Source organism: Macrobrachium nipponense, chromosome 47, assembly GCF_015104395.2.
Source record: "Macrobrachium nipponense isolate FS-2020 chromosome 47, ASM1510439v2, whole genome shotgun sequence".
In the NCBI taxonomy this organism is placed as follows: domain Eukaryota; kingdom Metazoa; phylum Arthropoda; class Malacostraca; order Decapoda; family Palaemonidae; genus Macrobrachium; species Macrobrachium nipponense.
In genome coordinates this window covers 7,831,550-7,855,373 of record NC_087222.1, presented here as the reverse complement: position 1 = coordinate 7,855,373, position 23,824 = coordinate 7,831,550, and the positions used below count along the sequence as shown (strand labels likewise).

General features: G+C 35.1%; 1 long non-coding RNA gene across 1 annotated transcript in view; it reads left to right on the top strand.

Annotated features, from left to right (window-relative positions):
- Nucleotides 1-23,824, top strand: part of LOC135204445 (uncharacterized) — a 153,618-nt gene that overhangs the window by 33,789 nt on the left and 96,005 nt on the right. The window lies entirely within an intron of this gene.

The window sequence follows — 23,824 nt, the reverse complement described above, 5'->3', positions numbered from 1 at the left end:
CAGGATGTTATAAGAAGGTACTTATCACCTGGTAGCACATTTTGAATACAACATTCCTACAGGTATGAGCCTATCATACTCGGTTGGTGCATCTGATAACAGAAGCATGTCACAAGGAGAATATGCAGGCCAAAAGGTCCTATTGATCGAGCACCAGCCTAATTCCTTCCTCATCATTCGAGAGGGGAAAAAGGATTAAGGACTGGAAGCAGACCTCCTTCATTCTACAATGAAGAGAGTGAAGGCAAAGGTGTCCCAAGGGGAGGCTTCAAAAGGCAACAAAAGGACACTGGGCAGAGCAGAGACAGGGCAATCTGCAGTCAGCACAGGACCTCTCTGGGGTAAAAAAGAATGGCTCCTGTCGTGGCAGCAGAGGGGAATAAAGCTTGACTGGGCGTCTTGAAACTCTAAATGAACTTGTTTGGAGGATAGGTATTCATCTAGTTGAGAACACCCTCACAAACAAGGAATGCAGTGACCCTAAGAAAACCTTGTCTCTCCTATCTACAAACTTATTAGCATCGAATGATTAAATAGACTTTACTATCTAATATATTTAGCGTCAAATAATTTAATATACTTTCACTATTTGCAAAGTACTAATCCTCGAGAGATTGAATAAATTATTCGAATATCTGAAAACTAGTTGATCTGGATAAAAGTTATTTAAATTAAATGAACCTGGAATAATGAGTGAATCGGGAAATAAGGTAATTAAATGGAACAATGACTTAATTCTGAAATAATACAATTAAAATATATGAACCTGTAATAAGTGAATCTAGAAATAAGATACATGGATCAATGACTTAATCTGGAAAACTTTAATTAAATGAACCTGGAATAATGAGAGAATACGGAAATAAGATATTTAAATGGAACAACGACTAAATCTGAAAATATATAAATTTGAAAAAATTCTATATTGAAGAACAGTCTAAGAATTCATCGAAGAACTGTCATATTTGCACTTTCTTCGTCAGCACTGCTTAGTACCGTACTATTGCCTCAATCATCACTACTATTTAGTGCCATTTTATTGCAGTCACTTCACCAGCACAAATAGCACTACTGCACTCACTTCACACCACCACTGCTTCGCACTATTGCACTCAAATTCAACAGCACTGCTTAACTACTCAGAAAAAATAATGTATGTACACTAAACTACTAACAAAATAATATATGAATATTAACATTTCACCTACGTCTACCATAAACCCACTGACTCAAATTAATTAAATTCAATGATTTCCTATAAAAAAAACTTAAAATAATAGTTTTGACTATCTGAACACTATATAGCATTAAATGATTAAATAAACAGACTAACTGCAAAGTATTTAGCATTGAATCATTAAACTAACTATCTGCAAACTATTTTGCATCGAATAATGAAATTTACTATGTAAAATATTTAGCGTCAAATAATTTAAAATACTTTTACTATTTGCTAACTACTAATTCTCGAGAGATTGAATAAATTATTCGAATATCTGAAAACTACTTTATCTGGATTTAAGTTATTTAAAATAAATGAACCTGGAATACTGAATGAATCTGAAAATAATTATTAAATGGAGCAATGTCTTAATCTGGAAATAAGTTATAAATTAAATGAACCTTCAAATTAAATGAACCTGGAATAATGAGTGAATCCGGAAATAAGATAATAAAAGGAAAAACAATGACTTAATGCGGAAATAAGGTATCTAAATTCATGAAAAAACTATCAATGAACTCCACGAAGAACAATCTAAGAACTCATTGAAGAACAATTTAAGAACTAGAGTCATATATGCAGTAATTTGTAGTTTCTTCACCAGCCCTGATTAGTGCCATACTATTGCACTCACTTCACCCATGCTGCTTAGTGCCGTACTATTGCAGTCACTTGACAAGTACTGCTTAGTGCCATACTATAGCACTCCTTTCCCAATCACTGTTTGGTGCCGTACTATTGTGGTCACTTCACCAGCACAGAGCTAGCAGCACTACACCAAGATCCCACATACTTGATACAATAATCACCACATACAAACTAATCTCCATTATCATCCTTATTGCAAAGACAAGTCACCACCGCAGTGATTTTACTAGCCTTAGTGACTATGTTAACCGCATTAACGGAGATAGGGCAGAGTAAAAGAAATTAGATGCCTTGTCATTTCTCTGTTTCAAACAGAGTAAAGCGAATACATGACCGATCTGCACGCACACCCTTCATCTTGAAAAATATATTCAAATTTAGGGACTCCTTACAACAAATCTGAAAAAAGATACTTAAATTCATGACTCATAAATCTGAAAAGAAGACATTTAAATCGAGACACCTGGACCGATAATAGATTGAAATTTGTGCAGTTTAGATTTTGTAACAGCATTTTCTTTGAATACAAAATTTCATTAGCCGAGACTTTAACCTGTGGTGTTATGGTCACTAGTTAGCCATAGATCATACATTATGATGATCCATGTTGCCACTGTCTCACCGCGTTGAGGCCATGACCATCGAGACAGTAGGGGACGTCAATGCCAAGGAAGGATCGGCCTGTCAAAGCCTCCCCTCCCCCAGTACTGTCACGGAACCCTAAACCGTGAGGCAAGCCCCTAACTAGTAAGGGCGAACCCTTCCTAGAAAGGGACTCCCGGAATCAACATTGATATGGGTTTCCACACCATAAAAATGCCAACCCCAGGTTTCTTTACTTGAAAGTAAAAGGGGTTCAAAAGTAGGAAGTAAAGTAAGAGGCGACTTATGCTCGTAGAGCCTGTTCCATTGTTAGTAAGTTTGATTTGGTTCAAGTCTTCAGCTATAAGTGGCAGCTAGCCAAAAGTAGTATCTGAAAACCCCTTCCTTCCTTCACAATTAACTTACAAATATAATTTTACACTGAAATTTCAACAATTACAAAATCTACATGTGCACCTATAAATTTAAGACACGTGGAACCGTGGAGAGTGAATCCAGATATAAGATATTTAAATGGAACAAGGACTTAATCTGAAAATATATAAATATGAAAAAATTCTATATCGAAGAACAATTGAAGAACTCATCGAAGAACTCATCGAAGAACAATCGAAGAACTCATCGAAGAACAATCGAAGAACTCATCGAAGAACAATCGAAGAACTTTAAATTATATTTGCACTTTCTTCACCACACTGCTTAGTGCCGCAATATTGCCTCAATTCACGAGCACTGCTTAGTTGCTGTTCACTTCCAGCACAAATAGCACTACCTCACTCACTTCACCAGCACTGCTTTGCACTGTTGCACTCACTCCACCAGCACAGCTTAACTACTGACAAAATAATATATGTACACTTAACTAAGAAAAAAATATATGTACAGAAACATTTCACCTACGTCTACCATAAACACATCGACTCAAATTATTTCAATTCAATAATTTCCTATAAAAAAAAACTTGCCAAAATAATATTTTTGACTATCTGAAAACTATTTAGCATCAAATGATTAAACAGACTATCTGCAAGCTATTTAGTATTGAATGATTAAATAAACTGCCTATCTACAAATTATTTAACGTCAAATAATTTAATACACTTTCACTATTTGCAAAGTACTAATCCTCGAGAGATTGAATAAATTCGAATATCTGAAAACTAATTTATCTGGATATAAGTTATTTAGATTAAATGAACCTGTAATAATGAGTGAATCTGGAAAGAAGGTAATTAAATGGAACAATAACTTAATCCGGAAATAAGATATTTAAATTAAATGAACCTTTAAATTAAATGAACCTGGAATAATGACTGAATCCGGAAATAAGATAATTAAATGAAACCGTGACTTAATCCGGAAATAAGGTACCTAAATTCATGAAAAAACTATCAAAGAACTCCACAAAGAACAATCAAAGAACTCGTTGAAGATAAATTGAAGAACTTTAGTCATATTTGCAGTTTCTTCACCAGCCCTGATTAGTGCCGTACTATTGCAGTCACTTGACAAGCATTGCTTGGTGCCGTACTATTGTGGTCACTTCACCAGCACAGACAGTACTACCTCACCAAGATCCCTTTATACACTAAACCACCACATACACAAACCAATCTCCTTCATTATCATCCTTATTGCAAGAAGGACAGGTCACCACCGCCGTGATTTTTCTAACCTTAGTGACTAGGTTAACCGCATTAACGGGGGAGGGCAGAGGAAAAAAAATTAAGACTGTCAATTCTCTGTTTCAAACAGAGTAAAGAAGAACTTTGTCATATTTGCACTTTCTTCACCACACTTAGTGCCGTACTATTGTCTCACTTCATTAGCACTGCTTAGTGCCGTTCTATTGCATTCACTTCACCAGCACAAACAGCACTACCGCACTCACTTCACCAGCACTGCTTAACTACTGACAAAATAATGTATGTACACTAAACTACTAACAAAATAATATATGTACACAAACATTTCACCTACGTCTACCATAAACCCATTGACTCAAATTGTTTCGATTCAAGGAACAATGACTCAATACGGAAATAAGATACTTAAACTATATGAACCTGGAATAATGAGTGAATCCAGAAATAAGATTCATGGATCAATGACTTACTCCGGAAAACTGAAATTAAATGAACCTGGAATAATGAGTGAATCCGGAAATAACATAATTAAATGGAACATTGACTTAGACAGAAATAAGATCTTTGAATTAAATGAACCTGGAATAATGAGTGAAAGATGATAATTGAATGGAACAATAACTTAATCCGGAAATAACTTATCTAAATCCATGAAAACTATATCGAGCACTAATAAGAACAATCCAAGAACTTGCTGAATAACAATCAAAGCACTCTTAAGAACATCGAATAATTTAAGTCATATTTGCACTTTCTTCACCAGCGCCGCTTAGTGCCGAACTATTGCACTCACTTCACTTTGCACTGCTTAACTATAACAAACCCATCGACTCAAATTATTTCGATTCAAGGATTTCTTTAAAAAAAAATTACCAAAATTAGTTTTTACTATCTGCACACTATTTAGAATCAAGCTAAATAAACTGACCTTCTGCAAAGTATTTCTATCGAATGATTAAATAAACTACGTATCTGCAAACTATTTAGCATCGAATGATTAAACTTACTATCTGCAAATTACTTATCCTCGAGAGATTAAATAAATTCTTTGATTATCTGAAAAACTCTAGCCTCGAGAGATTAAATTAATTTTTTTACTATCCCCAAACTATTCAGCCTAGAGAGAATAGATAAATTCTTTGACTCTCTGCAAACTATTTGGCCTCGACGAGATTAAATAAATTTTTTTTCCTTTATAAAAGAAATCGGTAACTGGCACTTTTACAAACCAATCAATGTCAAAATCCGCAACGATAACTTCAACCCTGTATTTTATTCTTCTCTGCCGAGATGATCCAGTACAGTTAACTGCAACAAAGGGAAAATAATCTTAATTTTTCTCTTTCCAGGTGTCTCTTAAAGCAAGCTTTTTTTTGTTGGAACACTTACCAATTTAATTTTTTTAATGAATTAAGAGAATATTTGAGCTTTATTTTAATCAAAGTCACAGGACAATATATGCCCCTAATTCCTCAGAATATGATTAGTTTCTCATCCACTTTCATACACAAAGTACCCCAGAATTTAAATACTTTTTTTAACCCTTCTCTATTCAGTGTCATTCAACATATAGTTTATTATCGCCTACATCAGCATTCTGAACTCTTTTTTACTTCTCAGCCGATTCTTCTTTCATTTCTTTACAAGAAAAGATCTTCTATAAACTCTGGCATATATTAGGAAAAAAATTTAATTTCTTTATGAACCTACATTAACTCTTCAAATCATTAAAGGATAGTGTCTACAGAAAATATTGTTTAGCATTCACCTACCTCACATTCATCATTAAGCAAAATTGAAGTCTTTTTCAAGATTTTCAGGTTAATTTTAAGAGAATTTTAAAAAGAACAGATGTCTACTACCCTCTCTGATCACCAAGATATTACACACCACAGATGAATTGGTCACCGTTAGCCATGGATCATACACGAGGAATGTCACACATCCATCATGGATGAACCATGTTGCCACTGTCTCACCACGCTGAGGTCATGACCATTCGAGACAGGAATCAGCACGAGAATGAAGTAACAATTACATATTAAATACCACTATGCTTCCATATTTAAGAAGAAGCCTGCAATTACAATTATACACCACTATACTTCCATATTCAGGAATGAAGTAGCTTCCCAGTTTTGTAATCACAGCAGATCCAGCTTATTCTATTTTTTAGTTTATTTGGACTAATTTTCATTCACTAATGTATCAGAGCCTTGGGGGAAAAAAACGCACTAGCACTTCAGTGCTTTCGCCGCTCTTACTTGAATCAACGAATCTGCTAGTTACTAGAAATCAATTAAAAGGATTCTGGGGCACTTCACCAAGAGAACGACATTCACATAAACAACGTTACGTTGGGGGGAGAGGGGGTTGTGTAGGATAGGTTGAAGGAAGACGAAGGTTTGGAAGGGAGTGGGGGGGGGGAGGAAGGAATTAGAGAGAGGAATAGATAATGGTACAGACCCATTTGTCTTATAGTACTTTGTTGTTTTATTGTGGGTAATTAATTGTCATTAAGCAATTGAGTGAGGGAGGCGGCAAAAGGGCATGGCAAGGCTCTCAGTTAATGTGCATAAGGCTCCAAAAGGGGGATAGGGAGGGAGGACTGACTGTCCTGTACATTCTAGAAACAAGGGGCGAGAAATTTGGTCTAACATGAAAGGAGGAGTAAACATAGTTAAACGACCTTGACGTACGAAGGGACACTAGTGGACGTCAAAATCTGTGTATGGAACATAAGAAGCCTACTGACGAGTCTAGAAAGCTAAAAATGAGTTTGCATTCACCTTCCTTCACTAATGTAGCCTATATGGCCATTGAACAACGAAAGCGACTGAGCCACTTCCCTATTTCCCGATGATGTCCCCCAAGAAACCTCACTCCTATGATACCATCAACTGCATTCACATCTTGTCCTTACATTTTAAAACTCCTATTGGGTTGGCAATATGTTAATAGCAGTAATGCCTTCTGCCCTGATCACTAACAATGTGCTTGGAACTAATGAGTTTTCCATAGACGACAATAGCTCAGTTTCAGCTAAATCGGAACACGGCAGCGGCTTGCGTTTTACGCCGGAGCACTTGTGCACAACCAATCGCTACCGCCACACTGACATCATTGACTTAAAAAAAACTAATCCTAATCCTGAAAAAGTGAGTTTCCTCTAAACACTATGAAAAGATCTAAAAATATAATCACATTAACTTACCTATCCAAAGTAATATATTTTCAGGTTTGCTATTTAGGCAATGAAGAAAACTATTAGATTTGTGTTAATTTTCAAAAATTATAACAGTATTTACAAATCTCAGAGCAAAGGTTCAAAATGTGACTGGTAAAATGAACAGTTGTTTCAATCTGTTACAGCGCTTTTTCAGAAGGAAATCTTTGATTTTTAATTTAAGTCTTGATTAGTACACAAAAGTTTAGACTGAAAAATAAACTTCCTACAGATAATTCTTAACAAGGAAAATTATAAACTTTTCTAGAAGGGTCACATGATGTTCACGCATAGCGTCCACCCAAATCAGAAATTTTGTTTTTGTGCACTTCCCGTGTGATGTTACTATAGACTAAACATTTCCATTGACTGCATTTTTCAGTACGTAAAAGTCGATAAAATAAGTTTCCTTCAAGCGACCTTCCAGGGTCTTCACTTGTAACTTCAACTTCCTGACGGCGTCTCATGAAAAATTCCTCGTTCCACTAGACCAAACACTACATTTCTTTGATTTTATGTTTTACTTCCTAGTTCGAAAATGGCATCGTATTTTAAAGCCGAAACGTCCCAATGGGAAAAAAATAAAAATTACTATAAGCGCTTGTTTGCTCTTCCGATGATAAATACCCTATACGCAATAGATACAAGAAAAGAACTAAAATTTGTACATATTCATTCCCTGATGTACCGGGCCCTGGAAATACTAATACAGCAGATCCACGACAACTGAATGGTGCCATTCAAGAAACCTCATTGCAAGATATAGTCATGACCATATCTTGACCCCAATCGGATTGGCAATAAAAGCAGTCATATCTCATCACTGACAGTCATTGCTTTTATATTAATCTCTGTTTTCCATGCACGACAGACTGTTTCAGCAAAATGGATAAAGTAAAAAGACAGTGTTACAAGCCCTTAATTCAAAGATTCACACTGGCTCCTAGAGTAAAGTTAAAAGTCATAAATTAGGGACTAAGATACTTTATAGGCAACACGAACGAATGAAGTCAATTAGGCTATAAAAAGTCCACATACTAAATGTAAGAATGAGCGAATTACCAAGAAAATCAAAATAACGTGAAAACTGCAGAATTCCAAATAAAATACCCTTCAAGCAACACTAACAAGAAACCGTAAAAGTGACCTCCAATTAAGTTGTTGGTTTTGCACATTATCATCCACTATTACTAGGGCCCACGACAAAAGCGTGACAGGAAGATACCTCCCTATCCAAGGTGCCGTAAGCTATACTCGTAGCCATCCTGCCATTATCTCCGAACGGATTGCCAATGGGGACAAAACTCCGCCATTCTAGTAGCCATCATGCCTGAATAGGTTTTCAGGGCAAGACATACTAAGCGAGAGCAAAATGGAAAAGCCTATTTGAGTTGTACGCGAGACCACATACCAGTAACTAAGTCAAAGGAAATTAAAAAGGATTAACGAGGCTTTTACTTTAGAGAAATGAAGACAAATTCTGTTGAGAAGCAGTAGAAATAACCATCAAATAGGTTCTGGAATTACGAATGAAGCCGAACTAGTAAAATTTCCTTTCATATCACTTAACTATATAGGGTTCTGGAATTACAGATCACTGTTATTAACTATATAGGGTTCTAGAATTACGAATAAAGTAGAGAAATAAATCACTGTCATTAATACGTATGGCTCTGGAATAACGAACAAGGCAGAGCTATTGAAATTTCCTTTCAAATCACTGTCATTAACTAATATATATTGTTCTGGAATAGCGACCAAGGCAGAGCTATTAAAAATTTACTCAAATATCACTGTCATTAATTAATACATATGGACATGTAATTACGAATAGGAAAATGCAGTAGGTATGTATCAATGAATCAAAACAATGGGATTTTAGGACACTTCCTTATATTTAAGACTCGGCAAGATTAATCGAACCACTTAAAGGCCGTAATGCACGAAAAGAGGTTCACAATTTAATAGCTTACCTCTGTCACAAACCCTACTCATTATCACAAAAGGAAAAGAGCTTACATACCTCAAGTAGCTCGAGTAAATATCACGCAATATCCAAATATACGTTCCAAAATTCACTTTCTAAAAGTGATATGCAATTAAGAACTTAATAGATTTAAGACAAATACTCAAACTCACGATATAGACAAAACCCAGTACTGGCTCCAAGAAGTCACCTTACCCACTTCACAGAGTCAAAAATAAACTGATTTTCGGAGGACGGTAGGTCGCCTTGTCATCTGTGGAACGCAGGAGAGAGACAAACCGGAAACTAGAGCGAATTTGACCATTAGGTCGTTATATTGTCCACAACGAGACACTTCGGCAATGACGTCGTGCCGAATTGATCGAAGACCAGAAGAGAATGTTGTCGTTATACCGATAAGTTCTCTTCGCTCATTCCTCTGTTTATCGTCTGATTAAGAATATTTCCAAAAATTATTTTTATACCATTAGTTTCAAGAAGCCAGAGAGAGACCTTACCTTAGACCTTACCTTACAGTTCGTTCGGGTTGCCCCAGGTCCCTCAGTGTGAGGGGCCTCTAATGTCCTACCAGAGAGTTGCTAGTACATCTTCCGGTATATTTTGCATCTTCCAATCTTGGATGGTCTGGGATGCAGTTTAGATATTTGTCGAGCTTATTCTTAAACACATCTACGCTCACTCCTGATATATTCCTCAGATGAGCTGGCAACGCATTGAATAGACGCTGCATTATCGATGCTGGTGCGTAGTGGATTAATGTCCTGTGTGCTTTCCTTATTTTTCCTGGTATAGTTTTGGGCACTATTAATCTACCTCTGCTTGCTCTTTCTGATATTTTTAGTTCCATGATATTTTCTGTTATTCCTTCTATCTGTTTCCATGCCTGAATTATCATGTAGCGTTTCTCTTTCTCCTTCTAGACTATATAATTTTAAGGATTGTAGTCTTTCCCAGTAGTCTAGGTCCTTAACTTCTTCTATTCTAGCTGTAAAGGACCTTTGTACACTCTCTATTTGTGCAATATCCTTTTGATAGTGTGGGTACCATATTCATATTGCAATATTCAAGTGGACTACGAACATATGTTTTATAAAGCATAATCATGTGTTCAGCTTTTTCTTGTTTTGAAGTGCCGTAACAACATTCCCATTTTTGCTTTACATTTTGCCAACAGAATTGCTATTTGATCATTGCATAACATGTTCCTATTCATCATCACACCAAGGTCTTTAACTGCTTCCTTATTTGTAATTGTCTCATTATTAGGTCCCCTATATGCATATAGCTTTCCTTCTCTGTCTCCATAATTTATTGATTCAAATTTATCAGAGTTAAATACCATCCTATTTTCCTCTGCCCAATCATATACTTTGTTAAGGTCTCTTTGTAGATCGTTCCTATCTTCATCACAAGTTAATTTCTCTACTTATTCTTGTGTCATCAGCGAAACTACTCACTACCGAATCCTTAACATTACTGTCTATGTCTTCAATCATAATAACAAACAATATTGCAGCTAGCACCAAAAAGTAACCTTTGTGGCACACCGGATATTACCTTGGTTTCATCCGATTTCTCATCGTTTGCAATAACTATCTGTTTTCTGTTGTGTAAAAATTCTTTTAACCATCTTCCTACTTTATCTACGATATTGTGTTTTCTAATTTTCTTTGCTAATATATTACGGTCTACTTTGTCAAAAGCTTTTGCAAAGTCTAGATAAACCACATCTGTTTCATTTCCGCTTTTCATATTTTTGAATATGTTCTCACGGTGGACTAACAGTTGGTTTGTGTACTTTTTCCGGGTACGAAACCGTGTTGTCCTATATTAAACAAATTATTTTTTATTAAATGTTTCATAATATTTTTCTTCATTACCCTTTCATACACTTTCATAATATGTGATGTTAGACTCACAGGCCTATAATTACTTGCCTCTAGTCTTGATCCACTTTTGAAAGTAGGGGTGATATATGCTAATTTGTGCTCATCATAAATCTTGCCTGTATCTACACTTTGTCTTAATAATATTGCAAGTGGCTTTGCGATAGAATGAACTACTTTCTTTAACAAAATAGCAGGGACTCCATCCGGCCCTGCAGCAGCTCCATTTTTTCTTAATTCATTAATTGCCTGCACAATATCAGCTTCATTAATTTCTATGTCAGCTAAATATTCACTATTTTCGTCCCTTACTTCTATATCATTATCTTCATTATCTATTCTAGGGGTGAATTCTCTCTTATATCGTTCTGCCAGTATGTTGCAAATTCCTTTTTTTTTCATTCGTTAATCTCCCTTCAATTCTCAGAGGGCCTATTTCTATTCTTCTTTTATTCATCTTCTTCGCATATGAGTATAATAGTTTGGGGTTTTGCTTGATATTTAATAGGGTTTTTTCTTCCAAGTCCCGTTTTCATTTTCTTTTGATTGTATAATCTTTTGTTCTGCATTTTCTATCTTACTTTTTAGTTCTATAACTTTCCATGCATTTTTTTCTTTTGCAAAGACCTTTTTTCCATTTTCTGATTTTCTGGAACAAGATCCTTCTGTCTCTTGGTATGCATGAATGATGTTTACTTTTCTTCTTCGGTATATAGTTTATCCACTATTTTCTCCAATATTTTATATAATATCTCCGTATTTACCCTTATGTCATCACTTAGAAAATGTTATCCCAATCTTTGTTTAATTCTTCATTAATTTCTGACCATTTTTATATTTTTTACTGTAGAAGTTGTATTTTCCATATCCTTCCCACTTTTTTCATTTCTTGCTTATCTCTATTTTCACTTGCTTTGGAATGAACTGTTAATTCTATGACATTATGGTCTGAAATACTCGCATTATAAACTATTATTTCTTTAACATAATTCATCTCGTTCACAAATACCTAGGTCTAACAGGTATTTTCCTTTCTTGTTGGCAGGTGATTTATTTGTTGAATGTTATATTCTAGTAGCATATCTAATAGCTTTTCAAATTGCCTCTTATCTTCTGCACTACTATTACTCTCTTTTTTATATGTATAAGTACAACCACAATCTCCTATTCGTTCTTTCCATTCTACGAAAGGAAAGTTGAAGTCACCAGATAGGAGAATAGTCCAGTCCTTGTGATTTCTACATATATCATCCAATTTTTTCAATTATTAAGTCAAACTCTTTAGTATTAGGAGGTCTATATATTACTATGTTCATTAATTTTTCAGATTCAAATTCTACCGCTATTAGTTCACATTCTTGAGTTACTATATTTCTCATATATTTTTCCTTTTTTTTTTGTCTTTCCCATATATTGCGGTTCCCCCTTGATTCCTATTTTTTGTTTTTCTATCTGATCTATAAGTTTTGGAACCCGCCTTTTATTTGATCATCATTCCCAGTCGTCTTGGGAATACCAGGTTTCTACTTATATTTATTATATCTATTTTCTTTTCATTTTGGGTTAGTTCTTCTAAGTACTCTATTTTTCTTTTTGAGTTACTCGTAACTAAACCCTGCGCATTCATCACTATGAGGGTTTTTGCGTGTTTTCTCCTCATTTAATAGTAGTAATAAGGATTTATTTTCCCATTTCTCTTTCCTGGTTCTGGTATGTTGTTCTTTTTTTCATTTCCAGAAATTCTGACATTAAAAAATCCAACTTTTCCATAATATTTGATCTTCCTTCATCATAATTATTCATTTTGTGTCTGAATCTGCAATTTTCTCCGTTTCTGCAATAGCCTCTTGCATAATAAATACAGTTATTATCTCTTGAGTAGAATTTCGGAGCTGAATACTAGCTTTGAAATTTTTTGCTGACACCCGTCATATCTCATTGGTGGTTTGCATTTTCTCTTTTACCTGATATTCTTGATTTCTCTCTTTATTTGTTTCTTTCTTATTTTGGATTTTATTACTTGGTTGGTTATTTATTTGATTATGATTCATGGCTACAGTGCATATATTTGCATTTTTTGTCGAACTTACATCCTTTTCCTTCTTTTAGGTTTTTACATATTTTTGGATGCAGATCTCTGCAATCATCCCCATAGCCATCTAGGTATGGCACATTTACCATATATTTCATAGTTTTGACATACCTTAGGATGTTTTGTAGTAACATCTTTCTCCAAATCTGCAATTCCCTCTTCTCAAAAGGTTGCAGATTTTGTCTTTCTTGTCTATTTTTTCCTCTTTCCCGTCATTGTATAGATCTGGGTAGAGCCTCTTCGGGATTTGCTTTTCTTGTCATATCGTAATTTATTTCTTTCGTAGGTATGCTGCTTTATTGCCTCATATGTAGTATCAATGAGATCTCTGCATCCATACTTTTATCTTGTTCTTTGTTTTCCTTATTTTTTTCTGTCATTTTCATTTTTGTTTACTTCTCTTCCGTTTTCCTCTTCTTCTTTTTCTTCTTCTTCTTCCTCTTCCTCTTCTTCTTCATCCTCAACTATTTGTACATTCAATCTTGATTTAATAACATTGTCTATCCATGATAACATGTTGAACAAAAAATTCTTGTATCTTTTCTCAAATCTTGTATTACCTCAGCACACTGTGGATGGGTCGGAATGTTGCATGCAGCACAGAAGAGAATGTTGTCGTTATACCGATAATTCTCTTCGCTCACATCCTCTGTTTATCGTCTGATTAAGAATATTTCAAAAATTATTTTTATTTTTATAACCATTAGTTTCAAGAAGCCAGAGAGAGAGAGCGAGAGAAAGCAAAGGGGGGGGGGGGGTGGGGTAACGTTGGGGTGGGAGGTAAAAATGAAAATACCTTGTTAGACCTAAAACTGATTCACTGATGGATTTTTTGGTTTAGTATAATTAATTACGAAATTTTCTACGAGACAAACCAGTGAAGGAATTAGCTTATTAACAACGAAATGTTAAGGCTAGGTTTGCCCCAAGGCAGAGAGAGAGAGAGAGAGAGAGAGAGAGAGAGAGAGAGAGAGAGAGAGAGAGAGAGAGAGAGAGTCGAGTAGAGACTAATAAGTTTAAGGCCAGCGAAAGCGCATCAGTTCTCTTTCCAAAACGTAATGGTTATTATTAGGGTTATTTTAACCTTCTCTAATGCAAACACTTCGAGTACAAATGGAGAAAATTTTGATATAGTGTTTATTACTATTTCGAGAACCATAGTTTAATCTATTTTGGTTTCTTATATATTTAGCGGTGCTCAGCTTGGCAGTCTGAATTACACGAAATTAAATCAAATTTAATTGGTATGAAGACCCAGAAACTATATCAGATATGTTAAGTATTTTTATCATTCGAGTCAATCATATATTTAAAAGCTACTGTTTTATAAATTAACGTTTAAATCACTTGACGATAATGGTCTTTCTCTCCGTCTTCTCTCTCTCTCTCCCTAACTTCTCCAACATTTCCAGTCAGGCACAGCGGATTACTTTTATTTTGCATGAATCATTCACCAACCGGCCCTTAGCTCTCCCTTCTACAGACGTTGCGTCGTTCAGAGTAGGACTGGGTCTCATGATTCCTATCCTGCTGTTAGCATTTATCGAAAAACCCTTTTATCCCTGAATGGAGAGAGAAAAAAAAAAACTGGTTTCCGTTACAGAAAGGAGATATATGTTGGTTCATCAATACGTAAATTTTTTTGGATTTCATTTATATTCAGTAATTCCAAAGGGATTAATTAATTCCTTCTTGGTTTCGCGGAAATTCTAGCTTAAGTCGAGGTTGACTTTATGTTTTTGAAAATCTCACGGATATTCTTGTTGCGAATTCACTATTAGGCGGTTCAGCTCTTAGAAAATGAGAGCCCTGTAAATACAAGTGGTCAGATTACAAGAAGCAAGGCTCACACACACGCACACACAAACACACACACACACACACACACTTTGCCATTTTGAAATAGCCTGAATAAAACTGTATGAAATAGAAAATTAGGTAAAGGTAAAGCCGTCTCTCTCTCTCTTCCTCTCTCATCTCTCTCTCTCTCTCTCCTTCCTGCGGTAAATGACTGAGTAACGACTCCGTGTCTCTCTCTATTCAATAGAAATGAAGCTTGAAAGACCAAGATGAAATGTGTTTACACAATTACATGGCATTCTAAATTGATAGACACTTTCCAAAGTTCTCAAGATGGCCAATATTGTGAGACCGTTTTAGATGAGGTATCACACTTTTGAGTAGGCTAATATACATCTCTCTCTATACCGTCTCAATACTTAAATGGTGGTACATTTATTTGTGACAATTAAAGGATAGGGATTCTCCCCGTAGGAACCCCACCTACGTCATACTAGGAATAAATCACTTTCATTTGCACATAATGTGTACTACATTGCTGCTGCTGCCTGATAGTATTATAAAATAGTTTGCTTTCATGTATTTGCGCTTAAATTCTTACATATAAAGCGTTATCCCTTCACGTGAAGGCGCTCATATAGAGTGGAACAAAATCATAAAAGATAAGGACATTTTGAAAATAGGGAGCTTGTTCGTTTGGTAGTTAAGTATTCTCTATAGAATTACGTTCATTGTGAATTTTATGTACATATAATAATATTACAGTGATATATATATATATATATATATATATATATATATATATAATTTATATATATATATATATATATATATATATATATATATATTATATACACATATATATACACATTTATGAATTCTCTCTCTCTCTCGACATACCTTTTATTGTCAAACATAGCATCACGTTTATATAAAAATCTTTTTTTTTGATAAATTTATTTATATATATGTACGTACCAAATATATATATATATATATAGATATATTTATATATATATATATATAATATGTGTATGCGCATACACATATGTTATATATATATATTATTATTTATATTATTATATAATTATTATATATAATAATATATTACATATTGTTTTGCCATTATAAAAAAAAATGAGGGTTGCCTTGCTTACTTTCAATTAACAATAAAAAAATGTTTAAAATCTCAATGCACGAAGAATATAACATGTGTTCACTCACTTCTATAAAGATGAATACGTTTAATAACAGACGAAAAAGACAAGATAATACTTCATTACTCAATTGGTATCGAGAATGATTTAACAACCCGAGATAATATCAGATATACAATACTAATATCGACTATTATTTTTAACAAAATCATCACCACCTGAGCAGCATCACCAAGCGTAGAAGAGACTTACGTGACTCATGTTACTACCACTGGCCTCAACGACTGAGCCAATTGTGTGAACAGGGGAGTAGTTTTTTTCAACAATGGTCAAAGGAATTTTTGGTTCAAACCAAAAAAACCATACACCAACAGTCATATGATGTATTACAATATATATATATATATATATATATATATATATATATATATATATATGAATACTTATCACATCAGCGTGATTCATATAATCATTCGAGCTACAAATGTCCTTTAATATCTAATTCGCTCTACATCGGAATTGATATATTTTCATATATGTAACCGAGAACCAGTGAATTTTTTAGTTGATAATAATTCCGTCCCCCTATGGGATCGAACCACCGTCCAGTTGGACGGGGAACGAAATCATGAACGGACAGTGACACTACCGAGTCTGCTATCAGAGAGGCTATAAGTTTATATCGATTCTGACCATTACAAATCACCGCCGATCTCGGTGTATTCGTAAATTAGAATCAATATGAAACCCCTCAACCATGCTAGCCGATTCGAGCATTTGACCCACGCAGCCTTGTTATGAATCTTCTCACATCACCGTGATTCATATAAATCATTCGAGCTACAAATGTCCTTTAATATCTAATTAACTCTTCCTCGGAATTGATATATTTTCATATATGTACCGAGGGGGAATTTTTAGTTGATAATAATTTCGTCCCCCCATGGGATCGAACCACCGTCCAGTTGGACGGGGAACGAAATTAGGAACGGACAGTGACGCTACCGAGTCTGCTATCTCATAGTAGGGCTCTCACGGTCAAGCTCAAACATCCGCCCACACTGTCTTACAGTGGTTCCCAAACTGGGGGCCATGTAGCAGAATGCAGAGGGCCATAATATGAAAATCTGTATGAATAAAACCATTGGTTTTATGCATACATGGGTTATGCTTAGCGATGGGCGGTGGGCCATGGACAAGTATCTTGTATGAAAAGTGGGTAACGACCAGAAAAAGTTTGGGAACCACTGGTCTAAAGTCTGCACCATAAAAGTAATGCCCAGTGTGAATGTCGGTGGGCTACCGAGTTTGACCTGAGTATGGGGGATGTAAAGTCTCATGTCGAATACAACGGAGTCTGTGTTTTTATTGAGGTACAGATTTGTCCTATGAACAAAGGAAGACTACTTGGAGTTTTGGAACGAAAGAGGTGGCAAGTTGAGAACATGATTATAATCCAAGAAAAGTTATGCAGATAGGGAAGCACAGAGTAGATGAGGGAGGAACACAACTCAACAACAAAGTAACGGCCGAAATCCTTCATAAATCCTAGTCCTACTTCGCTGGTGCTACTGTATATACTACCTGGCTCAATGGTTTTAGAATAATCGCAGAGACGAGAATGCTCTTTGGCGGTTATAACCGAAGTTTGGAAAATGAATATATATACAATCGTTTAGATGCCAAGTTCATCCGTTTATCAGCAAATCTTGAAATTACGATCGTCTACTTTATTTTGTTTATTCGTCACCTTCCTTCTCACAGAGACTTTTTTTTTTTTTTTTTTTTTTTTTTTTTTTTTTTTTTTTTTTTTGCAGGAAATCATGTCAACTTTCAGTATCGTTATTTACTTTAAATTAAATTTTCTTAATCATATCTTTTCGCTGCTATGATTTCATATTTGGATTACTTCATAAAATCCGAATTTATCCCTGTCTTATTGTACATGGGCCATTTATTTTCTCTTGTGCTGATTCCTGTGAGCCACCTTTCTTGTTCTGCAAATGCTGTGCAACACGCCAGTATATTTTCTCTAAAGCATGTTAGTTTAGTGTCTCTTAATCCGCCTTCCCCATCCGACTGTTTCTCTTTCCATCAAAACGATCGAGTAAACAGTCTAAAGTGTTTGCTTGAAAGCGAAAAGCGACGGGAAACTAAACAGTTTGTAAGATATTTCCCTTCATGATGGAAGAACGTCCACTGGTAGATGTTTATTCGAGTGCGACTTAGATTTTCTTTCCCCGATTTTTTTCACATAAAGCGTTTGATTGAGAAGGCAGAGCAAATGTTCGGAGAGGAACTGACACCATCAGAGTCACGTTTTAAGTTTGCTCAAGTACTTTTAGGAGTGATTTTGCTGCAGATATTGTTATTATTAGTCAAACACTCTGAACTCTCGAAGATACATGGTTTCCCTTTTTCAAGGTTTTTTCTCGCTTCGAGTAGTTTGACATCTCTCATTCTGTGCTTTGGTTTGTAAATGCTGTTTATTGTTTTTAATCAATAAAGGGTTTATTAATGCTTACCTGTAATCATGTTTATGAGCTTCTGTTTAATTGCTCTTTCAACACACACATTGCATTTTAATTTCATAATCGTTTCCTCGTTGGCCGAGTGGGTTACGTGCTCGCCTACCGATCCGGTAGTCCGAAGTTTGATTCCCCGCTCTGCTTACGTGGAACAAGAGGAATTTATTTCTGGTAATTAGAAATTCATTTCTCGATATAATGCGGTTCGGATCCCACAATAAGCTGTAGGTTCCGTTGCTAAGTAACTATATACTTGGTTCCTAGCCACGTCAAAATATGTAATCCTTTGGGGCAGCCCTAGGAGAGCTGTTAATGAGCTCAGTGGTCTGGTCAAACTAAAACATACATAACTTCATTTCATAATCAGGAAAGTTAAGCAACGTTGGATTTTTTCAGCATCTAGATATAACAAACTCTGTCGGCACAAAGACTGAACATGGGGCTGGTGAACGCTTTCAAACATTCTTGCCGCCACCTCAATAAGGAAAGGAAGCAATGCTTGGTCTGGTCAGCACTTGTGTGGGTGACCCCCAAGGGATAACAGACGGCGTTGGTACATTTACACCTTGACCATTCATGAACCTTGCTATCTCTTCCAAAAAACCGAAAGGTCAGGCAGGACCTTCTGTTTTGTTGTCTGTCAACTCATAATGTAATTTTATTATTACTGCCTACTATGATTGAAAACGACCTCGGACGTTAATAGTGGCTTTTGTATCATTTATTTGTGATGATATTGCAAAATGTCGTTAATAGGCTTCAAATCAAAATATCAGTGATACTCTGTTAATAACCACACAACACACAGGACACACACACACACACACACACACACACATATATATATATATATATATATATATATATATATATATATGTGTGTGTGTGTGTGTGTGTGTGTGTGTGTGTCTGTATTTATGTATGTATGTGTCTGCGAGAGAGAGAGAGAGGAGAGACAGACAGACAGACAGAGAGAGTGATTGTAAACGAGACTGAGGAGCAGATGTTAAATCCACAAAACTTGAATACCAGAGTTGCAAAATATCTTTAACAAGAAGAAATGACAACAACAGGAATGCAAATTAACATGTATATGAAAGAGTTTAATGCCAGATAAAAAAAAAAAGAAAAAGGAAGGATTGGAGAACAAACAAGCTTCAGAAATACGCCTACAGTTTCGGAGCGCCACGCTCCCTCTTCAGTGTGAAGACGCTAGAATTCAACTATACTGTAATTTGTTATGAGGAAAGTTAACAGAAAGTAAGAAAAATTGATGTTATACATGAAATATGAAAACTAATAAAGCAGGTTCATTCAGTGGAAAAGCATCGTCACTATGTAAACAGGACATTTAAGAAGTAATCTGTCAGGTGAGGCACTAGTTAATGGGGAGTAACCAACTTAATATATGTTAGAGTATAAGGTTTAAAGCAATACATAATGTTAAGTGCACATACCAATGCACGTAGCATACATTAATGAATAAATGAATATGTGAAATCAATCAGTAAGGTAGTTACAACTACATTCCACAATAAAAGGTAATAGATTGGTGCCTGTGGAAAAATGGAAAGAAAGGAATCTGAGTCTAGGTTATACCAAGGGCTTCAACAATTGCTCTTTGAATTATTGGATTACATTGACAGTGACCCCCCACCCCCCAAAAAAAAGAAAAAAAAGTTGAAATGAGTTTGTTGCCTATTAACAGACATTCAACAAGTCTGCGTTTATAACAACCATTGCACTTTTAAACCAATTTTGTATTCTCCCAAGCTGTTCTATGGTCTTCGTGGGTTAGTTGATTAAAAAGAGCATTTTTCATATTACAGGTCCTTTTGTCATATTTTAAATTCTTTCAACCTGACCTCTCCTCTACAATTTTCACCCCAGCATGATATACTTAAATCTCTGCAGAGGTTGTAATAAATCATATCGGGTACATATTTTGCCAAGTACTATAACGCTGAACCCTGGGCCTCCCGCTGGTCAGGAAGTATCTTGACCATAACGTCACGAAGTTAGTATATATATATATATATATATATATATATATATATATATATATATATATATATGTGTGTGTGTGTGTGTGTGTGTGTGTGTGTGTGAGTGTATGTATGTATGTAATATGTATATGTTATATATATATATATATATATATATATATATATATATATATATATATATATATGTGTGTGTGTGTGTGTGTGTATAGTATGTATGTATGTATGTATCTATGTATCTATATATATATATATATATATATATATGTGTGTGTGTGTGTGTGTATGTATGTGTGTGTATATACACGCACATGTATGTATCTAAGTATTTAGCAGGGTCTCAACACACAACACTGTACAAGCGCTATTATTGTAGAATTTTTCTGCCCCAATTCAGGACGTGACAGAGGGATTCACCTTCCGTCATAGGAAACAGATTAGGCACACGTGCGCACACCTACATTTATATATATGTTTATATATATATATATATGGTTGTGAAACCTTTCCTTTTCTTGTTGGCTGTAACTTTGTTCATATATTATCACGCTTTTACCTTTTCCTGATGTAAAATCAAACATGTATGTATACATATGCATATATATGTTTTTCTGTATGTATGTACTGTAGTAGTATGTATATCTACATGAAATATATATTATATATATACACAGAAATATGTTATATATATATATATATATATATATATATATATATATATATATATATATATATATATATGCAGATCTCAAGAATACCTGGTAAAGTCATAACCATTGTAAATGTGAGACATAAGTGATGGGAGAATACCGAGTGTAACAGAAGGAATGAATCAGTCGAAATGATATCCTAACCCTCAACTCAACTTTGAAAGGAACAAAATTTGGCGACTGTTGTCTTGCCTTTCACCAGAGCCACTCCTTGTGGGGAAACATAATAGTAGTAGGCATCACCACTGTATTCCAACTTCCCAGTGATCCAATCAACACTAGTTTCTCCACGTTCTTCAGCCATCGTAAACTTCTATTAACTTTTTTCAGTCACAGAGAGAGAGAGAGAGAGAGAGAGAGAGAGAGAGAGAGACAGAGAGAGAGAGAGAGAGAGAGAGAGAGCTTATTAACAATGTTTTGCGTTAGCAGTGAGATGCATTTGTTTTTAATATTATGGTTTTTGAAAATGGAGAATCTACAGAAAATTCAGTTTATTACTGTAAGCACCGTTGTTTGTATGCAAACATACCTACATACATATTTGTATATATATATTATATATATATATATATATATATATATATATATATATATATATATATATATATATGTGTGTGTGTGTGTGTGTGTGTGTGTGTATGTATGTATGTATGTATGTTTTTTGTTTGGGTATGTTGACAGATTGGTGCAATATACATTTTCTTATGTATTATATTACTAAATGTTGTGTTCGTGAAGGCGCCTGGTGTGGTTACAATATCATGAAGATGGACGCTGGAGGATGATGACATTTAGAGCATTGGTTCTCAAACTTGACCTTACTATTGACCCCCAGATATGATGAGTCCCAGCCGAGGACCCCAGCCAATCAACAGTGATCATTATCATACCGGGATACCCAGCACAACGTAGTACATTTGATATTTGTATATTCCTAAAGTAAGTTTAAGAATAAGCAAGCTGCTTGCACACTGAAGTATCGATAACACCGGCACTAGGATATAGATAATCAGTGATGTCTATTTTTTTATTGTATGCACATATATTATCTATATATATATATAATATATATATATATATATATATATATATATATATATATATAAGTTGAAAAATATGACTTTTTTCATGTTGTCGCAGACCCCATAGAGCCTTTTCGTGCAGCCACACGGTCCGTGGATCCCATTTTGGGAACCACTGAATTTGAGAGAATCTTGACAGACTCCTGCTTTCAAAATCTGCTTCATTTGAATGAGTTGAAGGTCTCTGATGCTGAAGAAAATTGACACAGGGTTATGAATGAATTTTCCATTTATGCAATGGAGTTTGTAAAATCGACCAGCGGATTAGATGTCATGCATTTCTTTGGATGTCATGAAGTCGCCCCAGTTCAGCTGAGAAATGGTCGTATGAACATTGTATAGGTGTTCTCCCGTTCTTTCTATTTACGAAAACGTTTGTGTAGTATTTTTTTGCTTCTCACCATTAATAGATTATGCAGCAAATATGTATCAGAAGATATATATGCGACAATACCAGTCTGCAAAGCGTTTTCTGTATAAGGAAGGGACATAGAAAGATAACATATATCACATACATTGTTTAAATGCAAAGTGAAGAGCATATGCAGAGTATGAAAAATTTTATATATATGTAATAGATGATATATCGTTGTATTTCTGAACTCAGTAGACATGATATTAGTAGACAGACCTTATCACATATCCCCAGATGAATAATGTCTATCAATAGCAAGGGAATCGGACTCCCCACAAAAATGATGGTTAAAAACACTTGTACAGAGAGAGAAAACACTTGTTCCCGGAGGTGAATGAAGAGGCGTAAGAGGAGCGAAATGTTGAACACGTGTTCATTTTACTATACGCTTGCTGCGTAGTCTATGACTCGATTATGAACACCTGTTACATTTGTAGCCAATTGCCCGTTAAAGGAAACCGGACGTGTCACACCTGTGATTCTCACGCGATGGAGAGTTGCCAGATCGGAAAGCTCGAGTTCATAGACAGAAATAATAACGAGACACTTATTTTAAAATACCAAGAGAGGTTTATCTCTTAACCTCACAAACACACAAACTTCTTTGTGATTATTGGACCTGGGTTCGTTTCCCAGGACCGGACATCATAATTTCTTCCTCAAATTTCTTTGAACTTGGATCTTCAGGCTTTGTAGTGACAAGCGTATCCAAAAAAGATCAAAGAATTCAAGAGGTTAAGAGGGCATTGTAGCTATTACAATTTCATTTGTATCTGGTAAAAAAAAAACAAAGTGACCAGTAGATTCTACACACACACA